This window comes from Chiloscyllium punctatum, chromosome 36 (assembly GCF_047496795.1).
Source record: "Chiloscyllium punctatum isolate Juve2018m chromosome 36, sChiPun1.3, whole genome shotgun sequence".
Lineage (NCBI taxonomy): Eukaryota > Metazoa > Chordata > Chondrichthyes > Orectolobiformes > Hemiscylliidae > Chiloscyllium > Chiloscyllium punctatum.
In genome coordinates this window covers 27,504,646-27,528,862 of record NC_092774.1, presented here as the reverse complement: position 1 = coordinate 27,528,862, position 24,217 = coordinate 27,504,646, and the positions used below count along the sequence as shown (strand labels likewise).

At 46.3% G+C, this 24,217-nt stretch overlaps 1 protein-coding gene and 1 long non-coding RNA gene across 3 annotated transcripts in view; one reads left to right on the top strand and one right to left on the bottom strand.

The window, feature by feature from the left end:
* Positions 1 to 9,659, top strand: part of LOC140460293 (uncharacterized) — a 42,714-nt gene extending 33,055 nt beyond the window's left edge. Inside the window, exon 4 of one of the 2 annotated variants that reach the window (XR_011953966.1) lies at positions 8,402 to 9,659. This is a non-coding gene — a long non-coding RNA (uncharacterized lncRNA). Of the gene's footprint in view, positions 1 to 1,724; positions 3,221 to 8,401 lie in introns of those variants that run through there. The other variant, XR_011953965.1, reaches the window with a different exon arrangement.
* Positions 1 to 24,217, bottom strand: part of LOC140460300 (uncharacterized) — a 749,266-nt gene that overhangs the window by 286,881 nt on the left and 438,168 nt on the right. The gene's annotated exons all lie outside the window — the stretch shown is intronic.

Below are 24,217 nucleotides of genomic sequence, written 5' to 3'. Positions count from 1 at the left end.
TGATTTGGATGTGAGCCTAAGAGGTACAGTTAGTAAGTTTGCAGGTGATACCAAAATTGGAGGTGTAGTGGACAGTGAAGAGGGTTACCTCAGATTACAAGAGGATCTTGACCAGATGGGTCAATGGGCTGAGAAGTGGTAGATGGAGTTTAATTCCAATAAATGCGAGGCGCTGCACTTTGGTAAAGCAAGGAGGACTTATACACTTAATGGTAAGGTCCTAGGGAGTGTTGCTGAACAAAAAGACCTTGGAGTGCAGGTTCATAGCTCCTTGAAGGTGGAGTCGCAGGTAGATAGGATAGTGAAGGCGGCGTTTGGTATGCTTTCCTTTAGTGGTCAGAGTATTGAGTACAGGAGTTGGGAGGTCATGTTGCCGCTGTACAGGACATTGGTGAGGCCACTGTTGAAATATTTTCTGCAGTTCTGGTCTCCTTCCTATTGAAAAGATGTGAAACTTGAAAGGGTTCAGAAAAAATTTACAACGATGTTGCCAAGGCTGGAGGATTTGAGCTATAGGCAGAGGATGAACACGCTGGGACTATTTTCCCTGGAGCGTCGGAGGCTGAGGGGTGACCCTATAGAAGTTTACAAAATTATAAGGGGCATGGATAGGGTAAATAGGCAAAGTCTTTTCCCGGCGGTCGGGGAGTCCAGAACTAGAGGGCATAGGTTTAGGGTGAGAGGGGAAAGATATAAAAGAGACCTAAGGGGCAACCTTTTCACGCAGAGGGTGGTACGTGTATGGAATGAGCTGCCAGAGGAAGTGGTGGATGCTGGTACAATTGCAACATTTAAGAGGCATTTGGATCGGTATATGAATAGGAAGGGTTTGGAGGGATATGGGCTGGGTGCTGGCAGGTGGGACGAGATTGGGTTGGGATATCTGGTTGGCATGGACAGGTTGGACCGAAGGGTCTGTTTCCATGCTGTACATCTCTATGACTCTCTGTAACCTTGCACAGCTGACATGTCAGATACAATTATAGAGTCATAGAGATGTACAGCATGGAAACAGAAAATGGCTTCTTGGAAGGAGGGCAAACCTTTGACCATAAAATGGCTTCCTGACAGATTTTGTCAGAATCTCTTCAATGTTAGGTTAACAATTATTCTAAGCTCGGAGCAGACTCCTGCCTTTTATCTGAATCATTCTGTACCTGAGGCTGAGGTGTTACCTTAAGGTTGCATTTAAATTGAATCAATGGACTTGAATTAAACATGCTTTCTTTTCAGGGTTGTGATTCAAATTCAAATAAGATGTACAATCTGATTAATTAACATTAACAGTGGGGCAGTCTGTAAGGTCTGCAAGAACAGCAAGTTAGTTAAAGCTTCATCAATATTACTTTTTACAGAGTTTACAGAGTTTGCATTTCATAACCAGTAATGGCTACTCAATCATCATAAAGTCTCAAAAACGCAATTAAGTTCAATCCATAACAAGTAAGCACAAAAAGTTAATTTTCCGTTGGATTCGGCAGTCCCTGTACTAAAAGGCTCTCTGTCTCTCTCTCTTGTACTTTTGAACTCTCGAGTTAGGGACTTGTAACAGAAACGATGTTTTTCCCTCTGTCTGCCTAGCTTGCAAAGGGTAATAAGAATTATAAATGATAGGCCCTGACTATCACTTACAAGGTTTCGTTTCAAGGTCAGAATCAAACACTGTCATTAATTTCACAAGGCCACAGCCATGAATATCATCAGTCGGTGTCTTGTTTACACAGATTCACTGATGTTAACTGCCTTGGACTCCTCCACCGCCAGACCATAGCAACACGACGGTTGGAGGAAGAACGCTTCATCTTCCGCCTAGGAACCCTCCAACCACAAGGGATGAACTCAGATTTCTCCAGTTTCCTCATTTCCCCTCCCCCCACCTTGTCTCAGTCAAATCCCTCGAACTCAGCACCGCCTTCCTAACCTGCAATCTTCTTCCTGACCTCTCTGCCCCCACCCCCACTCTGGCCTATCACCCTCACCTTGACCTCCTTCCACCTATCGCATTTCCAACACCCCTCCCCCAAGTCCCTCCTCCCTACCTTTCCTCATTCCTGAAGAAGGGCTTTTGCCCAAAACGTCGATTCTCCTGCTCCTTGGATGCTGCCTGACCTGCTGCGCTTTTCCAGCAACACATTTTCAGCTCTGATCTCCAGCGTCTGCAGTCCTCACTTTCTCCTCGTTTATAAGATCATGACAGGCATGGATAGGTCAAACAGATAAAGGTCTTATCCCTGTGGCGGGGGAGTCCAGTACAAGAGGGCATTATTTTCGGATGAGCAGGGAAAAGATTTAAAAGGGACCTAAGGGGGCAATCTTTTCACATATAGGTTGGTGTGTGTACTGAATGAGCTGCCAGAGGAGGCCGGTAGAATTACAACATTTAATAGGCATCTGGATAGGTATATGAATAGGAAGGTTTAGAGGGATATGATGAGCAAAGTGCTGACAAATACGACTAGATTAATACTGAAGGGTGTTTTTGTGCTCTACAACTCAATGGTTCTATTTCTACGAGTCAAAACCAATTTCACAAGACTAGGAATTCACCCTGAACAGCCTGTCCTCAACTGTAGCCTAACTAAGTATATTTCAATTCAAGTTTCAGAAAGATGTCCACAGCTTTTCTTTAACAAAATTGATGTGTTTTCAGACTTTCATGATATGTCTGAATACTATTATTTCAGCTATTCTTAATTTTAAAGATTAGCCATTTCTTGTGCACCCTCATCTACCAAGTAGAGTTATTAGATTAGATTCCCTACAGCATGGAAACAGGCCCTTAGGCCTAACAGGTCCACACTGACCCTCCGAAGAGTAATCCACCCAGACTCATTTCCCCCTGACTAATGCACCATAGTGTTCTATGGGCAATTTAGCATGGCCAATTCACCTGGCCTACACATCTTTGGACTGTGGGAGGAAACCAGAGCACCCAGAGGAAACCCACACAGACACGGGAAGAATGTGCAAACTCCACCCAGAAAGTCACCCAAGGCTGGAATCGAACCTGGGCCCCTGATACTGTGAGGCAGCAGTGCTAACCACTCAGCCACCGTGCTGCTAGCTATTTTCTGTCTCTCTCTTCTTAGAAGAGCCATCAAAGAGGGCTTAAGGCATAAGAAAGGATAGGATTGGGGTAAGGGGAGAACAGGCAGAGAATGCACAGGGAGGCAGAGGGTGAGGGGAGAGAGAGAGAAAAAAAAATGGACATGGGGACAGACAGTGGGGGGGAAGAAGAGAAAGACTAGTGGGGACAGAGGGTGGGGGATAATGGGAGCAGAGGGGAGGAGGGAGAGAGAATGGGGGGATAGAGGAATGGAAGTGGAACAGTGGGTGGGGGCAGAGACAGCACAAGTCCCATCTTTCCCAGGACCAGTGTCAGTGTCCCACTTACTGGAACCCACTCTTCCCATAGCAGACTTGGGGCAATCATTTCTCAATTTACATGTCACTAAAACAGTAGAATCACATAAACTTTGCAGGCCATTCAGCCCATCGAATCCACACTGACCCTCAGAGTAGCATTGCAAGACCCACCAGCTTACCCTACCGCCCTGCAATTCCCCATGGCTAAGCCATCCTAACTTGCACACCCTTGGACACTTTAGCAGGGCCGATCCACCCAAAACTGCAAATCTTTGGACTGTGGGAGGAAACCGGAGCACCAGGAGTAACCCAAACAGATACAACTGAGACATCTGTCCACATATACAGTCACCAGAGATTGGAATCAATGGGGGGACTTTGGCGCTGTGAGGCAGCAGTGCTAACCACTGAGTCACTGTGCTGCGCAGAGCTTTGAGGTTGTTTTGTTTTTGTATCTTCTAACTTCTCATACACCCTCAGCAGAAGCTGTCTCCTCCTGACATTGTTGCGTCACACCCGCTGCAACCTCCCTTTCCCATTTCTCCAGCCCTGAGCACATTGGTTCTCGAATCCTGGTGTCAGACAGACACAAATGCCATCTACTCTCGCCCTACTGACCCTGTCCACTGACTTAATCAGAATGCTCTGTCTGGAGGGGAATGACCATCTCCCAGAATAAAGTATCCAGCTAACTTCCCCATTTGCCCCCCAACATATCTTCAGCCTGGGTTCCAGCTCCATCTCTCTGAGCCAAACATCCTCCAGCAACGTGTTTGCCCTGGATCACAGCGTCCAAAGCCTCCCACCTTCTGCAAATTCAAAGATAAATCCACCCTGCCCTCTCCAATGTGTGCTGTGTAACTGCTTCATCATTTCTAGTGGCCAAGCAGGGGCTGATAGCCAAGTTCATAACCCATGAGAATGGCCTCAACAGGGATCTTGGGTTCATGTCACACTAATGTGACCCCACAACATTACACATGCCCTCTCATGCTTATGCAGACCCTCTCCCATACACACTCAAACACAAATGCACACATTCACAGGCTGAGATTCCATCACACACACCTTACCAAGCATGCACATTCGCAAACACACAGTCTCTTGCACATACTCATACATAAGTCTATGGGGTGAATTTGCATTTGCAAATACATTCTATTTTGCTCAAAAAGCGCACAATCTGCAGGCAGTCAATCCATTTAGAAATTGCTGCTTAGGAAATAGAACCAGTCTGATTCTTGATTGAGATACAGACAGACTCAAACCTCACACCTTTCATGCATTGTCTGAGCCGAGATGTCACCTCTTTTTAATAAAACCTTAAGTTATTTCGATAATGTGACTAAAAGTAAATTCTGGGATTTACATATTAATGAACAAAAACCTGCAAGCCATTTTAAAGGAAGAGAGGCTTTACAAGGCTGCTGTCAGAGTTGAAGGGTTTGAGCTACAGGGAGAGGCTCTGAGTGAGTGAGTGCATCCGAGGTTTTGGTGGAAAATGGGAATTCATTGCACTGTGGGATGAAGCCCTACCCTATTCAGTCATTTCTGCTGCTGAATGAAACCAAGCCTCAATATTAGGAGTAGAAGATTTAGGACAGAAATGAGGTGGAACTGCTTTTCCTTGAGAGTAGTGAATCCATGGAATTCTCTGCCGAAGGAAGCAGTAGAGGCAGCTTCATTAAGCATATTCAGGACACAGTTGGATGGGGTTTTGCAATGGTAGTGGAATTAGGGGTAGATGGGATAATGCAGGGAGGAGGAGCTGAGATGATGGATGGATCAGCCATGATCTTAATGAATGGCAGAGCAGGCAGGACGGGCCAAATGGCCTACTCCTACTTCTGTAACCGCAAAACTATAACCCTGTATTTCTCATGGCTAACCCACCTAACTTGCACATCCCTTGACATTATGGGCAATTTAGCATTGCTCACCGGCCTTTGGATTGGCAATGTAGTGATGTGGAAAATGGACGTCAGAGAATGATAGAAAGAGACAAAGAGAGTAAATATACCAGCAATCAAAACTGAATTCTAAACAAAAATTGAAACTAAAAACGGTGTCTGAATGTGTGCTGCATTGTAACAAAAGTGAATGAATTGACTGTACAGATTGAAGCGAATAATTATATCTGAGACTCCTTACAGAGACATGGCTTCAGGATGACTAGGATTGGATCCTGAATATTGAGGGTGTCGTCAAATGGGAAGCTCAGTAAAGGTGAAGGGTTGACACTTCTAATCAAAGCACTGATCACAGGGTAGTCTGGTGTCAGCTCGGATTTCAGATCCCTCTGATCTCTCTGTTCTCAGAGTATGATATCTGTCTGTTCTCAGCTCTGCTGAAGCTTTGACCTCCCTTTTTCACCTTCCAGAACAATAAAGCATTCAGTCAATCAAGCCCCAACCCACAACCTCCCAGCCTGTCAACCATCCCAGACACAGCGTAGTCATAGTAGGGAATCAAGTAAGAAAAATGAAATCAAATTTGAACTCAATAGGTGCTCATGTTTAATGTTTTTTCATTAGGAAGTAAACCAGAAATGGGGATCTCCCAGGATTCTTATACTGCCCTATTTGAGAATTCTCTCTCCCTTACATCTAACTATTAGTACCCAGCTATGATTTACAACAATACTTGCACCAACAGACGTAAGGCATCTGTTCTCAAATAGACAGATTTTGAGAATGGAAATAGACATTTTTTTCTCTCTCGTGCATACATCCCACCCGCCCTCCCTCCCCCCCACTCCCCCCCCCCACCTCCCTCCCCTCACCCCCACCCCCCCCCACACACACACACAAGTCCATGGGAGTGAATGTGCATTTACAGAATTATATTTGCACAGCTGAGCTGAAATGTCACTTTTTGTTATAAAAACTTTGTTATCTTGAGAAGGTGCCATATAGGAAGTTCTGGGATTTGCATATTAATGATACCTGCAACCCCCATTCTAAAAGATGAAAGACTTAACAATCCAGGTTGGTTCAATATATCGTTTCAGTGCCAGGACACTGTCATGATTTTCCATAAATTCTGTGCCTTATGATCTTATTCTCCACAACCACCTGATGAAGGGGCAGCGCTCCAAATGCTAGTGCTTCCAAATAAACCTGTTGGTCTATAGCCTGGTATTGTGTGATTTTTAACTTTATCCAGGTAAGGGGGGGTGGGGGGAGGAACTTGCTATGCAAAGTTACCCATACTTCCCAGGGATGTGCAAGTTAGGGTGGATTGGTAGTGCTAAATTACGGTTAAAAACAATGAGTGCTGATGTTGGAAACCAGGTTACCCATAGTGCCCTGGGATGTGCAGGTTAGCTGTATTAGTCGGGGGCTAAATGTAGAGCAATAGGGGTAGGGGAATGGGTGTGGGTGAGTTACCCTTGGGAGGGTCGGTGTGGTCTCGTTGGGCCGAGTGGCCTGCTTCCACGCTGGGGATGTTGTGGAGGGAAGGGATATCTGCAAGCTTTGCAAAGCCGCGCAGGCGCAGTGCGTGAGAGCCAGTCGGCTGGAGCAGTCAGTGCGTGGTCCCACTGCCGGCCGAGCCCCGCATCTCCCCCCGCCCCTTTCTCACACCCCGTCTCCTGGACTCCCCCCATTGATGGCGTCACAACGCGGAAGTGGCCCTGTCAGTTTGAGTGAAACTCTCTCCCTCTGGGCAACTCTTCATCCTGGGTGGGAGGGGGGGAAATCTATTCACTTGCAGAAACTGGAGTGAATCCAGGAGCAGACTCTGTAAACTCAGGTCTTAATTGAGCTGAAAATGTGTTGCTGGAAAAGCAGGTCAGGCAGCATTCAAGGAGCAGGAGAATCGACGTTTCGGGCTGCGCTTTTCCAGCAACACCTTTTCAGCTCTGATCTCCAGCATCTGCAGTCCTCACTTTCTCCTATGTGTCTTAATTACCCGGGTGAAGAGGGACAGAAGGATGGGGTGGGGCTGTTTTCCCTATAGCGCCAGAGCCTGAAGGGTGACATTACAGACTTTTTATGAAAGCATGAGGGGCATGGATAGGGTCAATAGACAAGGTCTTTTCATTAGGATAGGGAAGTACAGAACTAGAGGGTAATAGGTTCTGGGGGAGGCGGGGGGGGGGGGTGGGGGAAGAGATGTCAAAGACATCTCAGAGGCAACTTTTTCACGGAGAGGATGATGCATGCATGGAATGATCTGCCAGAGGAAGTGATGGGGGCTGGTACAATTACAACAGTTAAAAGGTATCTGCATGGGCATATGAATACAAAGGGTTCAGATAGATAAGGGCAAGTGATGGAGTCATAGAGATGTACAGCACGGAAACAGACCCTTCGGTCCAACCCTTGCTGACCAGATAGCCAACACAATTTTGTCCCAGCTGCCAGCACCTAGCCCATATAGGGGCCAAGTGATGGCAAATGTGACTGGATTAATTCAGGATATCTGGTCAGCTCAGACAAGTTGGGCCAAAGGGTCTGTTTCCGTGCTGTATGACCCTAATTGTCTTCCATTAAAGCAGAAGTGTGGTTTTGAAGACTGGACTTTCAGAGCAGCTTTCATGGATGTTTTGCCCTTACTGGGAGCAGAAGAGCTTGACTGAAGTGTGTTGGTGTTAATGCCTTGATGTCTCATTTTGCTCCTACCTTCCTGGGGTCGTTAACCATTTTGTATCTGCTTCTTCCTCAAGAAGTTGCAGTGCAGGTTCACCCTGAATTGACACACTTTATTTTTGTTCCCCCAAATCAGACCTGCTCACTTTCCGCAGTATCCCAATGTTGTGAAAGATATTAATTTTCAGGTGGAATTATCCAAAATTCAGAGAGATGTCAGTCTTGATGTTTTTGCTTTTCTGTCCCAGTAAGATCCTGAATCAGCACCTTCAGGAGAATTAGTTAGAGTGGAGTGAGAACAGAAGGGGGGAGAGTGAGTGTGGGATGATGCTTTCAATTTTGTGAGTAACAAAAGAAAATAATATTCTGCAGAAAGTAGAATTGCTTGTTCTGAATTTCCACCCTGGACTGACAGTGATGCCTTTTGTAATCTCTTTTTCCAGAGTATTTGAAGATCTGAAGACAGAAGTTTCAAAAGGAACAGATGAAGGCCTTATGCCTGAAATGTTGACTCTCCTGCTCCTTGGATGCTGCCTGACCTGCTGTGCTTTTCCAGCACTGCACTTTTCAACACTGACTCTTCCGCGTCTGCGGTCCTCACTTTCACGTCAATATCTGACAGTCACTCAATCCATCAGGACCGCAACAATTTTTAACTATGATTCTGTGAGAAGGAGCAAAGCGTTTTGGTTCCTGTTTGAGTACGTTTTCAGCATCAGTGAGTCTGGGTGAGTGACCCTACTGTTGCAGCGTGCTGAGCGTGGAGCGTGTAGCAGCTATACGGTGTGGGAAGAGGAATTCACAGCCAGGAGAGGCTGTACACACGTTTGTGTGCACCTGACATGGAGAAACCCAAGGAATCCTGCCCTGTGGAGAAACTGTGGAACTGTAGTGACTGTGGGAAAGGTTTCTGTTTCCCATCTGTCCTGGAGACTCATTGGTGCAGCCACACGGGAAGAGGCCATTCTCCTGCCCCATCTGTGGGAAGGTCTGCAGCAGTTCCTACAACCTGCTGACCCACCGGTGGGTTCACACGGGGGAGAGGCCCTTCACCTGCCCTGAGTGCGGGAAGGCCTTCAGCAATTCCTCCAACCTGGTGAGGCACCAACAAGTTCACATGCCATTGCAGGGGGATTGAAAGTGCGACGGTCGAGTACAATTATCGACTGGACTATCAACCCAGTTCGGGGGATTCCCAGGTTTGAATCCCGTGGCGGCAGATGGTAGAATTCAAACTTGGTCAGAAACCTGGAGTTCAGAATCTAACAAAAAAAAATCTTTTGGGGGGAGGGGTGTAATGGAAAATTATCTATTTACTGTGAAATTAATTATCCATTTACTGTGAAATTTAAAGAGAATGCTTTTCCTTAATTCAATTCTGTACTGAGCTTTGTAAATGCTGCTTTGATGAAAGTTTGCCGTTAGCTTATCTCTGTTTGAATTCTGTAAACATTCAACATGACCTTGCAATAGTCGAACTCAGCGAAAGCTGAAGAACTGTTATGTCTAGGACCAGGGGATGAGAGGATAACAACTTGGGTTTCCCCCAGTCTTTGCCCTTGAGAGTGTGATAAGGAACGCTATAAGGCAAGCATCTGTACAGTGTTTCAGTGCTCTTTGCATTGAGGCATCTGGCTTAGTGTAATGAGTCAATCCTGCAGGATTTAAAAATATAGATCCTTTGTTTGCTCTGGCTAATAATTGAGTCAAGTCGATTTAATTTCCACTACAGGGGAAACCCCATCTGATTTGTTCACATCCTTTTAATGGAAGGAAACTGATTCACTCAGTCGTTCCAGCTGCATCCTTTAACCGGGCTGGCCGACATGTGACTGCAAACCCACAGCAGTCTGGTTGACTCTACACTGCACCCCCTGGCAAATGAGTGGGGAGACACTTAGTTGGAGACAGGGTACGGGTCGAAATTGTTGTGTGAATTGCTCCGGGTTAAGACTGTACCAAGGATCCAATTACAAAGGGACAACTCTATGCTGACCAATAGTAAAGAAAGTGAGGTGAGGTGAGTTGAGGTGGGGGTGTGGGCGTGACCTTGAGTTATTTAATAAGCAGCTACTTTTTCTACGCCTTTTTGCAAGGGGGATCTGAGGCTGTAACAAAGTTGGGTCACAATAAAGGTTATCTGAACTTAGCGCTGGGCTCAGGATCTCATTCCCCATGGGAGACTGATTAGCAAGGTTAGATCTCATGGAATTCAGGGAGAACTAGCCATTTGGATACAGAACTGGCTCAAAGGTAGAAGACAGAGGGTGGTGGTGGAGGGTTGTTTTTCAGACTGGAGGCCTGTGACCAGTGGAGTGTCACAAGGATCGGTGCTGGGTCCTCTACTTTTTGTCATTTACATAAATGATTTGGATGCGAGCATAAGAGGTACAGTTAGTAAGTTTGCAGATGACACCAAAATTGGAGGTGTAGTGGACAGCAAAAAGGTTTACCTCAGATTACAACAGGATCTGGACCAGATGGGCCAGTGGGCTGAGAGGTGGCAGATGGAGTTTAATTCAGATAAATGCGAGGTGCTGCATTTTGGGAAAGCAAATCTTAGCAGGACTTATACACTTAATGGTAAGGTCCGAGGGAGTGTTGCTGACCAAAGTGACCTTGGAGTGCAGGTTCATAGCTCCTTGAAAGTGGAGTCGCGGGTAGATAGGATAGTGAAGGAGGTGTTTGGCATGCTTTCCTTTATTGGTCAGAGTGTTGAGTACAGGAGTTGGGAGGTCATATTGCCGCGTACAGGACATTGGTTAGGCCACTGTTGAAGTATTGCGTGCAGTTCTGGTCTCCTTCCTATCGGAAAGATGTTGTGAAACTTGAAAGGGTTCAGAAAAGATTTACAAGGATGTTGCCAAGGTTGGAGGATCTGACCTACAGGGAGAGGCTGAACAGGCTGGGGCTGTTTTCCCTGGAGCGTCGGAGGCTGAGGGGTGACTTTATAGAGGTTTACAAAATTATGAAGGGCATGGATAGGATAAATAGGCAAAGTCTTTTCTCTGGGGTCGGGGAGTCCAGAACTAGAGGGCATAGGTTTAGGGTGAGAGGGGAAAGATATAAAAGAGACCTAAGTGGCAACCTTTTCATGCAGAGGGTGGTAAGTGTATGGAATGAGCTGCCAGAGGATGTGGTGGAGGCTGATACAATTGCAACATTTGAGGCATTTGGATGGGTATATGAATAGGAAGGGGTTGGAGGGCTATGGGCCGGGTGCTGGCAGGTGGGACTAGATTGGGTTGGAATATCTGGTCGGCATGGGTGGGTTGGACAGAAGGGTCTGTTTCCATGCTGTACGTCTCTATGACTCTATGACCGTCAGTCCAGGGTAGAAAAGAAAAGATAAAGTAAAAACAGAAAAGTGATTTACTCCACCTCCTTCCCAATCTCTATCCTTCTGTCCCTCCTCACCCGGGTAATTAAAACACATACCTGAATTTGCTCCCTCCCTGGATTAACTCTAGTTGCTTCAAGTGAACAGATTTCCCTCTCACTGTCCCTCCCAGGAAGAAGAGTTGTCCAGAGGGAGCAAGTTTCACTCTGAAATTGACAGGGCCATTGTGACGTCAACAATTGGAAGGGGGGGGGGCAAGGCCAACAGCGGGCCCCGCACTGTGCCTGCACTGCCCTGCACAGTTGGTAAATATTTCTTCCCCTTCAGAGAATCCCCACAGTGTAGAAACAGGCTACTCGGCCCAAAGACTACACACCTACCCGCCGAACCCACTCACACCCATTCCCCTACCCCTATTGCTCTGCATGTAGCCCTGACTAATGGCTTTGTTTTGCATCCAGAAGTTACTGCATCCACTGGTGGAAATTCTTCCAAGTTATTTATATTTAACTGGGCTGCAGACGGACTCATATTAACAAACTCTATCCTCCTCTAATTGCCATTCCAAGTTCCAGCATCATCTTCAGCTGGGCTCTTTGCCGAGTCCTTGACTACATGGCGGCCACTGACTAGCACATTTTTCTTCTTGGCGCGGCGCTGAGATTGGCTTTCAGGGCCTTGGACGATGAACTGCCCAAGGTTGGCCCTCTGAGCTGACTGCCATTCACCATAGCGTGATGTAGTGCCACTGCTGAAGTCTGGACTGACAGGAGAGTCAATGCTGTTAAAGTCGCTGTTCGGTTTTGAAAAGAAAATACCACCATTGGATGAGGGAGAACTGCCCAAGTTAAAGGAACTATTTGGAGAGTCGAGGAATAACTGTACTCTAGTCCCTTTCGGTGTTTCAGTGTTACTGCCCTTTGTCTCTCTCTGGTTACTTTCATTCCAATCGCGATAGCACCAGGCAGATTTTAGTCCCTTGACAGAGGATGTTTTTGCAGGAGTTGATGGACCATTCGGAATAACTTGGTTTGCCTGTTCTCTTAAAAAATTTAAAAGGAAGGATACAAAGTCTCTCCGCAAGGAATTATACTCCAGAAGTTTGCCACTCAATTCACCACCCTATTGTACTCCATGCTACTTTCTCCCACCCCCACCCTCCTCTAGCTTGGTGGGCGGCACGGTGGCACAGTGGTTAGCACTGTTGCCTCACAGTGCCTGAGACCCGGGTTCAATTCCCGCCTCAGGCGACTGACTGTGTGGAGTTTGCACGTTCTCCCCGTGTCTGCGTGGGTTTCCTCTGGGTGCTCCGGTTTCCTGCCACAGTCCAAAAATGTGCAGGTCAAGGTGAATTGGCCATGCTAAATTGCCTGTAGTGTTAGGTAAGAGGTAAGTGTAGGGTATGGGTGGGTTGCGTTTCGGCGGGTCAGTGTGGACTTGTTGGGCCGAAGGGCCTGTTTCCACACGGTAATGTAATCTAATCTAATATACTTAACCTGCACAACCCTGGGCACTATGGGTAATTTAGCGTGGTCAATCCACCCTAATCTGGACAATGTTCAAAATCACACAACTTTAGGTTAAAGTCCAACAGTTTATTAGGAAACATTAGCACTGCTTCATCAGGTAGTTGTGGAGAATAAGATCATAAGGCACAGAATTTATGGAAAAACATTACAGTGTCCTCCCACTGAAATTATATATTGAACAAACTTGGATTGTTAAGTCTTTCATATATTAGAATAGGTTGCAGGTATCATTATGTAAATTCCAGAACTTCCTGTAAGGCACCTTCAAGATAGCCTAAGGTTTTCATAACAAAAGGTGACATCTCAGCTCAGAGAATGCATTAAAGGTGTGAGGTCAGAGTCTGTCTGTTTTTTAATCTTCAGTTAGACTGGCTATAGAGTCATAGAGATGTATAACACGGAAACAGACCTTTCGGTCCAACCTGGCCATGCCGACCTGATATCCCAACCCAATCTAGTTCCATCTGCCAGCACGTGGCCCATATCCCTCCAGTCGCCTTTTAAATGTTGCAATTGTACCAGCCTTCACCACTTCCTCTGCCAGCTCATTCCATACACGTACCACCCGCTGTGTGAAAAAGTTGCACTTTAGGTCTCTTTTTTTTTATATCTTTCCCCTCTCACCCTAAACCGATGCCCCCTAGTTCTGGACTCCCCAATGCCAGGGAAAAGACTTTGTCTATTTATCCTATTGATGCCCCTCATAATTTTATGAATCTCTATATGGTCACCCCTCAGCCTCCAGTACTCCAAGGAATAGCCCTAGCCTATTCAGCCCTTCCTTATACCTCAAGTCCTCCAACCTTGGCAACATCCTTGTAAATGTTTTCTGAACCCTTTCAACTTTCACAACATCTTTCTGTTAGGAAGGAGACCAGAATTGCATGCAATATTCCAACAGTGGCCTAACCAATGTCCTGTACAGCTGCAACATGACCTCCCAACTCCTGTACTCCATACTCTGATCACTAAAGGAAAGCATACCAAACGCTGCCTTCAGTATCCTATTTACCTGCGACTCCACTTTCAAGGAGCTATGAACCTGCACTCCAAGGTCTCTTTGTTCAGCAACACTCCCTCGGACCTTACCATTAAGTATAAAGTCCTGCCAAGATTTGCTTTCCCAAAATACAGCACCTCAAAGAATCTAAATTAAACTCCATTTGACACTTCTCAGCCCATTGGCTCATCTGATTAAGATCCCATTGTAATCTGAGGTAATCTTCGCTGTCCACTACACCTCCAAGTTTGGTGTCATCAGCAAACCTACTACCTATACTTCATATGCTCACATCCAGGTCAAGTAGTGGACCCATTATCTATTATTGAAGTGGAATTTACAAGATGTTACATGTATTGACTGCCTGCAGATTGTGCAGTTTTTGAGCACAGTGGAATGTATCTGCAAACATCATGCTGCAAATACAAAATCACCCTCGTGTGTGTGTGTGTGTGTTTGTGTGTGTGAGAGAGAGAGAGATAGAGAAAAAGTCTATTTCCATGCTGTATATCTCTGTCTATTTGACAACAGATGCTTTATTTCTGTTGGTGTAAATGTTGTAAATCATAGCTGGGTACTAATATTTAGATGTAAGGGTGACATAATTCCTCCAGTAGGGCACTGTAAGAATCCTGGGAGAAACCTATTTCTGGTTTACTTCCTCATGAACAAACATTAAGCACAAGCGCCTATTTATTTATGATTTTGTTTCATTTTTCTTGTTTGATTCCCTGCTGTGACTACACCCTGGGTCTGGATGGTTGTCAGGCTGGGAGATTGTGAGTTGGATGTCAATTGAATGTTTTATTGTTCCAGAAGATGGTGGGGGTTGGGTGAAAGCTTTAGCAGAAATCCAGCAGAGCTGAGAACAAACCGACCTCTTACTCTGTGGGAACAGGGAATTCAACGGAGGACAGAAAAATCAGGATCTGAAACCTGAGCTGACACCAGACTACCCCGCGATCAGTGCTTTGATTAGCAGTGCCAACCCTCTACCTTTACTGAGCTTCCCATTTGATTACCCCTCGATATTTAGGACCCAATCCTTATTATCCTGAAGCTATGTCTCTGCAAGGAGTAACAGATCATAATTATTCTCTTCAATGTATGCAGTCAATTCATTCACTTTTGTTACAATGCAGCACACGTTCTGATGTGCCTTTTTCAGTTTGCATTTTTGTGATCTTTAAAACCAGTTTTGATTGCTGGGACATTTCCTCTCCTTGTCTGTTTCTATTGTTCTCTGATGTACATTTTCCACATCACTATATTGCTAACTTGCCTTGATATAATTGGCTATGCTAAATTGCCCAGTGTCCAGGGATATGCAGGTTAGGTGGGTTAGCCATGGGAAATGCAGGGTTATAGTTTCATAGTAATAGAAGCAGGAGGCGGCTATTTGGCCCATCCAGCGTGCTCCACCATTCATTAAGATCATGGCTGATCTTTACATCATCTCAGCTCCTCCTCCCTGCGTTATTCCCCTACCGTACAAAAACCCATCCAACTGTGTCTTGAACATACTTAATGAAGCTGCCTCTCCTGCTTCCTTGGGCAGACAATTCCATAGATTCACTAGTCTCCAGGAAAAGGAGTTTCTCCTCATCTCTGTCCTAAATCTACTCCCCCTAATCTTGAGGCCTAGTCACAGCCACCAGCAGAAATTACTGGATAGATTAGTGCTTCATCCCCACAATGCAATGAATTCCCACTTTCCACCAAAAATCCTGGATGTACTCACTCATTTGCTGTCTCACAAATGAAAAATTTCATTGCAACTTATACCACTCCCAGTAAGGGCAAAACACTCCCAGAAGTGTTCACAGTCACACTTCTGCTTTCACCGAAGACAATAGAGTCTTCCAGCATGGAAACAAACCGTTGCGTCCAACTAGTCATGCTGACCAGATATCTCAAATTAATAGAGTTCCTTTTGCCAGCATTTGGCCCGTATGACTCTAATCATGTACCCATCCAGGTCCCTTTTAAATGTTGTAATTGTACCAGCCTCCGCCACTTCCTCTGGCAGCTCTTTCCAGACATGCATCACCCTCTGTGTGAAAAGGTTGCCCCTCAAATCCCTTTCCCCACTCACCTTAAACCTATGCCTCTCTCGTTCTGGACTCCCCTACCCTGTGAAAAAGACTTTGGGTATTCAGCCTATCCATGCCCCTTATAAACTTCGATAAGGTTATTAAAGTACAGATTTGAGATGGCCCTGGGAATCCCTTATGAATTCAACCTGTAAGCCTCTCTCGGTTTGTCCCGGAGATCATACTCTTTGGGAGTCTGGAATAAAAAAACCTCTTTCAGACAGTTTAGTTTAATGTTAGTCACTTACCAATAGTATTACTGTTAAAACATAACACTGATACTGAGAAGCTAAACTAACTGGGTTCTAATAACCCAGGAGAGTAGGATATCGGCTCTTCAAGACCCCTGGCAGGCTACTCTGCTGTACTGTCTCAAACAGGCTTCATTTATACAAAACATTTATAAAAAGCACTGCATGTTCTTAATTAGGCAGATAACAGTAAAACACAATAATTCATAAGGAAGAAAAGTGAATTGACAGATCTGTGCGCAAGAGACTGATCACTCCTGCAGGCCTTGAGCTATCCGTCAGGTGGGAAAAACAAATCCAGCCGAGTTAGGTATCTGTTGGTAAGACAAGTTCCTATAAAGAAGTACCAGTCTAAATTAAGTGGGAGATGGCATAAGGTAATGTGTTGCTGGAAAAGCGCAGCAGGTCAGGCAGCATCCAAGGAACAGGAGAATCGACATTTCGGGCATTAGCCCTTCTTCAGGAATTAGGAAAGAGGGGTAATAAGAATCCATTATAATTGATAGGACCTGACCGTCAATTACAAAGCTTTTGATAGTACCAAGTTTCATTTCAGGGTCAGAATCAATCACAGTCGTGAATTTCATAAGGGAACAGCCGTGAATGTTATCACTCGGTGTCCTGTTTACACAGATTCACTGATGTGTTCTTAATTGCCTTTGAGTATCCTGTTGTCACTTGGTGAGAACAGATGTTTCTTTCTTCTGCATAACTTGGGTTCTCCCTTTTTTTCCCGAGCCTCCCTGCCTGTCTGTCTATTTTATAGTGTGCAGCAAGTGTGTCCTATAATTCAACATTACATTTTAGTCTAAACATTTAAAGGACAAGTTTTAAGGCTACAGACTTGCTCAGCCTCGTCTCAACCACCAGCAGAAATGATTGGATAGAGTAGTGCAATGAATTCCCACTTTCCACCAAAATCCCAGATGTACTCACTCACTTGGTTGCTGCCTAACGAAGGAAACATTTCACTGTAACTTCTTCTGCTCACAGGAAGGGCAAAACATTTTTGAAAGCTGCTGTGAAAGTCCAGTCTTCACAACCACACTTCTGCTTTCACCAAAGATGATTAGAGTCATGCAGCGCGGAAACAGACCCTTCAGCCCAAATCATCCATGCTGATTAGATATCCAAAATTAATCTAGTTCCATTTGCCAGCATTTGGCCCATATCCCTCTAAACCCTTCCTATTCATGGACCCATCCAGATGCCATTTAAATGTGATCATTGTATTAGCCTCCACCACTTCCTGCAGCAGCTCTTTCCATCACGCACCACTGTCTTTGTGAAAGTGTTGCCCCTCGGGTCCCTTTCCCCTTAAAACTCACCTTAAACCTCTGCCCCTCTAGTTCAGACTCCACTACCCTGGGAAAAAGACTTTGGGTATTCACCCAATTCCTGCACCTTTAAACTTCAATAAACTTCAACTTCAACCTCAGCCTCCGATGCTCCAGGGAAAATTATCCCTGGCCTATTCCCGCCTCAGGCGACTGACTGTGTGGAGTTTGCACGTTCTCCTCGTGTCTGCGTGGGTTTCCTCCGGGTGCTCCGGTTTCCTCCCACAGTCCAAAGATGTGCAGGTCAGGTGAATTGGCCATGCTAAATTGCCCGTAGTGTTAGGTAAAAGGGGTTAATGTAGGGGAATGGGTGGGTTGCGCTTCGACGGGGCGGTGTAGACTTGTTGGGCCGAAGGGCCTGTTTCCACACTGTAAGTAATCTAATCTAATCTAATCTAATCTAATCTAATCTATTCAGCCTCTCCCTGTAGCTCAAGCCCTCCAAATCTGCTAACCACCTTGCAAATCTTTTCCGAGCACTTTCAAAATTTCACAACCTCCTTCTATAGGACAGAGACCAGAATTACATGCAACTTTCCAAAAGTGGGCTAACCAATGTCTTGTACAGTCACAACATGATATCCCAACTCCTTTACTCAATGCTCTGATCAATGAAAGAAAGCATAGGAAATGCCTTCTTCACTGTCCTATCTACACTGTCCTACCTAACTATCACTTTCAAGGAACTATGAATCTGCACTCCAAGGTCTCTTTGTTCTGCAACACGCTCCTTAAGTGTGTTGGTCATGCCTGGATTGCTTGACCAAAATACAAACCTCACATATCTCTAAATTAAACTCCATCTGCCAGTCCTCGGCCCATTGGTCCATCCAATCAATTCTAATTGATAGTGAACTCTTTTTCCTCTCTCATTCCCTGGAAGCTGACACACTCTTCTTCCACTCTCGCTTTGTTGAACTTAATCCCTGCCGTACCTCACCCTGAAGGATCTGGTTCAAGATAATTAACAGGCCACACTCAGAGGGGATCTAATTGAAACATACAGAACCCTGAACAGCCTGGACTGAGTGGACATTGGGAAGATGTTTCCATTGGTCGGAGAAACTAGGACCCGAGGGCACAGCCTTGGAATGAAGGGAAGACCTTTTAGACTGGAGATAAGGAGGGGACTCCTTCAGCCAATGAGTGGTGAATCCGTGGAATCCATTGCCAACTAATGCTGTGCAGGTCAGGTCACTGAGGATATTTAAGACTGAGCTAGATAGGTTCTTGCGTATCAAGGAGATTGAGGGTTATGGGGAGAAAGCCGGAGAATGGGTTTGAGAAACTGATCAGCCACAATCGTATGGTATGAACAGACCTGATGGGCTGAAGGGCCTAATTTCTGCTCCTGTGTCTTATGGTCTCTTGCTGTCCTGGACACAGTGGGAGAATTGGGAGCAGGAGTAGGCCATTTGGTCTTTCAAGTCTGCACCAGGATTGAACAGATCATAACTGGATATGAATATACTTACATCCCGGTGGATGGCTGAGACTTTTTCACTGGAGCACAGGAGGTTGAGAGGTGACCTGAAACAAGTTTAAAAAACCATGAGGAGTATAGATGAGGGGAATGGCAGGTGCCGTTTCCTTAGGGTGGGGGTTTAAAGATTAGGGAGCAAATTCTTAAGATGAGAGGAGAAAGATTTTAAAAAGAATTCAAAATATATTTTAAAAAAAAGACATGAGGAGCATTTTTTTTTGAGTGGTTTGTGTGTGGAATGAATGTCCAGAGGAAGTGGTGGATGCACGTATGGTTACAACGACATTTGGAGAATTACATGAATATGAAAGATTTAGAGGGACACGGGCCAAAAACTGGCAGGTGGGACAAGTTTAGTTTGAGAACACAGTCAGCATGGACTAGTTGGACTGAAGGGTGTGTTTCTGTGCTATCTGACTCTGTAACTGTTCTGAACTCGTCTTCAAACTATTTTCTTGCTTTCACCCATAAACTCCACTTTCAAGGAACTATGACCCTTCATTCCAAGGTCTCTTTCTTCTGCAACATTCCCCTTAACTGTGTAAGTCCTGCCTAGATTGCTTGACCAAAATGCAACGCCTCACATTTCTCCAAATTAAACTCCATCTACCACTCTTTAGCCCATCACCTCATCTGATCAATTCTAATTTAGAGTGAACTCTCTTTCCTCTCTCATTCCCTAGAAGTTAAAAATCTCCAATCCACACACTCCCTCCATTCTCACTTTGCTGAACCTAATCCCTACTGTACCTCATCCTGAAGGGTCTGGTTCATGCTGATTAACAGGCCCACACTCTGGGAGGATCTAATTGAGACATACAGAATACTGAATGGCCTGAACAGAGTGGAAGTTGGGAAGATGTTTCCATTCAAAGGAGAGACTAGAACCAGTGGTCACAACCTTAGAGTAGATTAGATTAGATTCCCTACAGTGTGGAAACTGGCCCTTTGGCCTAACTAGTCCACACTGACCCTCCGAAGAGTAACCCGCCCGGTCCCATTCCCCCATATTTACACCTATGGGCAATTTAACATGATCAATTCACCTAACCTGCATATCTTTAGTCTGTGGGAGGAAACCAGAGCACCTGGAGGAAACCCATGCAGACACAGGGAGAATGTGCAAACTCCACACAGACCGTCGCCCGAGTAAAGGGAAGACCTTTTAGAATGGAGATAAGGAGAAACTTCTTCAGCCAGAGAGCAGTGAATCTGTGGATGTCACAGAAGGCTGTGGAGGCCAGGTCAGTGAGGATATTTAAGACTGAGATGGAGATCTTCTTGAGTATCAAGGGGATCGAGGGTTATGGGGAGAAAGTGGGAAAATGGGGTGGAGAAACTTATCAGGAGGAGAAAGTGAGGACTGCAGATGCTGGAGATCAGAGCTGAAAATGTGTTGCTGGAAAAGCGCAGCAGGTCAGGCAGCATCCAAGGAGCAGGAGAATCGATGTTTCGGGCATGAGCCCTTCTTCAGGAAGCCCTCCTGAAGAAGGGCTCATGCCCGAAACGTCGATTCTCCTGCTCCTTGGATGCTGCCTGACCTGCTGCGCTTTTCCAGCAACACATTTTCAGGGAGAAACTTATCAGTCATTATTGAATAGTGGAGCAGTCCTGACGGGCTGAATGGCCTAATTTCTGCTCCGATCTCTTATGGTCTATTGCTGTCCTGGACACAGTGTGAGAATTGGGAGCAGGAGTAAGCCATTTGGTCTTTCGAGTCTGCACCAGCATTGAACAGATCATAACTGAATACATCTAGTTGGATACTCTGGGACCTTTTCATTGGAGGAGGTTGAGAGGTGACCTTGCAGAGGTTTATAAAATCATGAAGCACAGAGAGGCATGCTTTTTGTGGAACCCTACAGGAGTTTTCTGATCACAGAATCATACAGTACAGAAAAGGCCCTTTGGCCCATCAAGTGTGTACCACCAAAATATTGCCACTTACACTAGATTCATACAGCTGTACAGCATGGAACCGGACTCTTTGGTGTCCAAAACTAGAGGGCATAGGTTAAGGTGAGAGGGGAAGGGGGATCTAAGGGGTAACCTTTTCACACAGAAGGTGATGCATGTATGGGATGAGCTACCGGAGGGAGTGGTGGGACTGGGACAATTATAATATTTCAAAGTTATTTGGATGGATACATGAGTTGAGAGATAGATGGTACAAATTCTGGCAAATCGGATGAGATTAATTTCAGTTTAATCAGAGTGGCCACGTTGGACGGAAAGGTCAGTTTCCGTACTCTCCAGCTCAATGGTGGGGACATAACCTGTGTCCACATTCCCCCCTCCACCCTGCCACTTGTTCCCAGGCTCTGACCTACACAACATCATTGGGTCACCCAGACCCTGACAATTTCCAAATAGCTCCGGGCATTTCTCACAAGCATCACTCAGATTGTCAGCCGCTGTCAGAAACTTTAGTTGTCCTTTCTGTCCAACCTTCAGCACTGGGCGTGCATTCTCTGTACCCATTGTGGGATCGTGTTCAAATAGCGACCAAAATTAGCGACTGGCGAAAATAGCCTCTTTATTCAGCAACTGCAAGTTGCACAAGTTTGAGGTGGTGACGGAATCCTGAAATACTGTCCTTACAGCAGCCTCTTTACACACAGTTCTTACAGAGATTAACACTCCGTCACTATGGTGTCCCATTGTTTTATCTATTGGACACAAACGCTGGCTGCTACTCCTGATAGGATTGAGATTGTCTGTGTGGTCTGCTTGCAGAATTAAGAGGTGTTAGTCCTTTAGTCTTTTAATCTAGCAAATGTCAGTAAAAACCCTAGTACTGGATTAGTGGTGCTGGAAGAGCACAGCAGTTCAGGCAGCATCCAACGAGCAGCGAAATCAACGTTTCGGGCAAAAGCCCTTCATCAGGAATAAAGGCAGTGAGCCTGAAGCATGGAGAGATAAGCTAGAGGAGGGTGGGGGTGGGGAGAGAGTAGCATAGAGTACAATGGGTGAGTGGGGGAGGAGATGAAGGTGATAGGTCAAGGAGGAGAGGGTGGAGTGAATAGGTGGAAAAGAAGATAGGCAGGTCGGACAAGTCAAGGAGACAGTAACTGAGCTGCAAGTTTGAAACTAGGATGAGGTGGGGGAAGGGGAAATGAGGAAGCTGTTGAAGTCCACATTGATGCCCTGGGGTTGAAGTGTTCCGAGGCGGAAGATGAGGCGTTCTTCCTCCAGGCGTCGGGTGGTGAGGGAGCGGCGGTGAAGGAGGCCCAGGACCTCCATGTCCTCGGCAGAGTGGGAGGGGGAGTTGAAATGTTGGGCCACGGGGCGGTTTGGTTGATTGGTGCGGGTGTCTCGGAGATGTTCCCTAAAGCGCTCTGCTAGGAGGCGCCCAGTCTCCCCAATGTAGAGGAGACCACATCGGGAGCAACGGATACAATAAATGATATTGGTGGATGTGCAGGTGAAACTTTGATGGATGTGGAAGGCTCCTTTAGGGCCTTGGATAGAGGTGAGGGAGGAGGTGTGGGCACAGGTTTTACAGTTCCTGCGGTGGCAGGGGAAAGTGCCAGAATGGGAGGGTGGGTCGTCGGGGGGTGTGGACCTGACCAGGTAGTCACGGAGGGAACGGTCTTTGCGGAAGGCGGAAAGGGGTGGGGAGGGAAATATATCCCTGGTGGTGGGGTCTTTTTGGAGGTGGCGAAAATGTCGGTGGATGATTTGGTTGATGCGAAGGTTTGTAGGGTGGAAGGTGAGCACCAGGGGCGTTCTGTCCTTGTTACGGTTGGAGGGGTGGGGTCTGAGGGCGGAGGTGCGGGATGAGGACGAGATGCGTTGGAGGGCATCTTTAACCACGTGGGAAGGGAAATTGCGGTCTCTAAAGAAGGAGGCCATCTGGTGTGTCCTATGGTGGAACTTGTTCTCCTGGGAGCAGATACGGCGGAGGCGGAGAAATTGGGAATACGGGATGGCATTTTTGCAAGAGATAGGGTGGGAAGAGGTGTAATGCAGGTAGCTATGGGAGTCAGTGGGTTTGTAAAAAATGTCAGTGTCAAGTCGGTCGTCACTAATGGAGATGGAGAGGTCCAGGAAGGGGAGCGAGGTGTCAGAGATAGTCCAGGTAAATTTAAGGTCAGGGTGGAATGTGTTGGTGAAGTTGATGAATTGCTCAACCTCCTCCCGTTCCCTCCGTGACTACCTGGTCAGGTCCACACCCCCCTACGACCCACCCTCCCATTCTGGCACTTTCCCCTACCACCGCAGGAACTGTAAAACCTGTGCCCACATCTCCTCCCTCACCTCTATCCAAGGCCCTAATGGAGCCTTCCACATCCATCAAAGTTTCACCTGCACATCCACCAATATCATTTATTGTATCCGTTGCTCCCGATGTGGTCTCCTCTACATTGGGGAGACTGGGCGCCTCCTAGCAGAGCGCTTTAGGGAACATCTCCGAGACACCCGCACCAATCAACCAAACCGCCCCGTGGCCCAACATTTCAACTCCCCCTCCCACTCTGCCGAGGACATGGAGGTCCTGGGCCTCCTTCACCGCCGCTCCCTCACCACCCGACGCCTGGAGGAAGAACGCCTCATCTTCCGCCTCGGAACACTTCAACCCCAGGGCATCAATGTGGATTTCAACAGCTTCCTCATTTCCCCTTCCCCCACCTCATCCTAGTTTCAAACTTGCAGCTCAGTTACTGTCACCTTGACTTGTCCGACCTGCCTATCTTCTTTTCCACCTATTCACTCCACCCTCTCCTCCTTGACCTATCACCTTCATCTCCTCCCCCACTCACCCATTGTACTCTATGCTACTCTCTCCCCACCCCCACCCTCCTCTAGCTTATCTCTCCATGCTTCAGGCTCACTGCCTTTATTCCTGATGAAGGGCTTTTGCCCGAAACGTTGATTTCGCTGCTCGTTGGATGCTGCCTGAACTGCTGTGCTCTTCCAGCACCACTAATCCAGTATTTGATTTTCAGCATCTGCAGTCATTGTTTTTACCTCGTAAAAACCCTAGGCCTGCATGCTCTAAATAAGTTGGACATTGTACCTGCACTGAATAAAAGAATAAAGGATATTAAACTGCTTACTGCAGCTGGGTCATGAAATTTCTTTAGTATTTGCCAGCGTGAGTTTCATTTATTCCTGCAATTTCTGCGAGTTGAAGAAACTGTTTGATGCTCTGTATCTGTGCAGGTCCCGAGAGGTGGTTGGTAAGGACTGATTAATATCATAATTTTTCATGGAGACAAGATG